The sequence below is a fragment of the Mus pahari genome, chromosome 7 (genome assembly GCF_900095145.1).
Source record: "Mus pahari chromosome 7, PAHARI_EIJ_v1.1, whole genome shotgun sequence".
Classification (NCBI taxonomy): domain Eukaryota; kingdom Metazoa; phylum Chordata; class Mammalia; order Rodentia; family Muridae; genus Mus; species Mus pahari.
In genome coordinates, this window is record NC_034596.1 from 110,698,898 (window position 1) to 110,700,425 (window position 1,528).

The 1,528-nt window shown below is 43.9% G+C and overlaps 1 protein-coding gene and 1 long non-coding RNA gene across 2 annotated transcripts in view; one reads left to right on the forward strand and one right to left on the reverse strand.

Moving 5' to 3' along the window:
* Positions 1–1,528, forward strand: part of Ptprn2 (protein tyrosine phosphatase receptor type N2) — a 755,793-nt gene that overhangs the window by 625,588 nt on the left and 128,677 nt on the right. The gene's annotated exons all lie outside the window — the stretch shown is intronic.
* LOC110324242 overlaps positions 1–1,528 on the reverse strand; it is a 6,916-nt gene that overhangs the window by 2,308 nt on the left and 3,080 nt on the right. The window contains exon 2 of the long non-coding RNA XR_002380680.1: positions 1,337–1,425. This is a non-coding gene — a long non-coding RNA (uncharacterized LOC110324242). The remainder of the gene's footprint in view (positions 1–1,336; positions 1,426–1,528) is intronic.

Below are 1,528 nucleotides of genomic sequence, written 5' to 3' on the forward strand. Positions count from 1 at the left end.
TGGTCTACAATTTACCACAGAAAATGAGACCACAGGCACATGCATGTGAACTGGTAACAAGTCTGTATCATTCTGGCAAAGCCAGAGGATTCCACACGAGATGCCCAGCAGGGTAAAGACCACAGGCCTCAGTCCGGCTGGCCAGTCTGGGGCAGGGAAGAGAGTGGTCACAGGTGGAGCCCCATTACCAGCCCACGNGGGCTCTTGTGTGGAGAATAGGTGACGTGGACAGTCCGGAGTATCTCCTGTGCTTGGATGAGAGACGCCANCCTGATAGGTCCGAGGAAGAGATGGTGGAGGCCTTGTTGAGAGACATGAGCTGTTCAGATGGATTGAGACCACTAGGAGGTGCAAGACAGTAGCTTACTCTGGACCGCCTGAGGTGACAACTTCAACAAAGGAGGTTAAGAAGGAAGGTCTGACTGGGTGCTCTCCTGAAAATGTGACTGAACTAGGTCATAGAGAAGACAAAAAAGTTCTGACCATGGCTGGACAGCAGACGAGCAACTTCGATGTCACCCAGGGAAGTGAGTCACTTTCTCAGTGAGGTTAAGTACATCATACTGGGCACAAGTCTTTTGAAATGGTTTATTAAAATAATGGTGAGAAGTGATCTTTCTTTAAAGATTTATGCTTTAAATATGCAGAAGCCACTGGAGAAGAGGACAGAGAAACGAACAACCGGGCCCACAATTTGGGGCAGTCGGAAATGAAAAGTAGTTTTAAAACATTAAATTAACATTCTGAGGGTAAATCTAGACAGGGATTTTTCAGAAAGGACTGAGCAATGTTGAATAAGGATGTAACTTGCTACGGGTCATAGTGAACCACTCTTNAGATGTCCTCCAGCACTCTAAGGTGCCCCTGGGACCCTGTGTTAATGTGAAACACACTTCCAGAATCACCATGAGTCAGGTTGTAGAGAAAAGCTGATGTACTTTTAAAGTTATTACTCACTAAACTATTATGTNAATTAATTGTGCGTAAATTTTTACAGAGTTCTGAATTACTGCCACTAAATTTTTCAGAGTGACAGCTAAGCCTGAGACCTTTTCATATGTCAGGGAAACACCCAGCTGTCCACCACCACCAAATTTTTATTCTCATTCGATCTAAATATTTGTAAACTTACTTGCAATATAATATCAGAAACAACAATGTTATAGTGACTCCTTCTTTATAGACCCCCCACAGGAAGGCGAGATAGATGGACTGTGGCTGTTCATTCATTCAACTGGAGCCTATTTCCTTACATTAAAATACATGTATTCATTTCTCTTAAAGAATATATGAACAGTGCATTGAAGAATTACATAACTGTGAAACAAACATTTACCTCAATTGATGTTCTACACTTAATTCCAAAGCAAGCAATTCAAGGGAGGAGCTGTTTCCAAACTATTATAATAGACCTGTGATCCGCACCTGACAAAACACAAGAAAGCAGAGGCAGAGGCAGAGGCAGAGGCAGAGGCAGAGGCAGAGGCAGAGGCAGAGGCAGAGGCAGAGGCAGAGGCAGAGGCAGAGG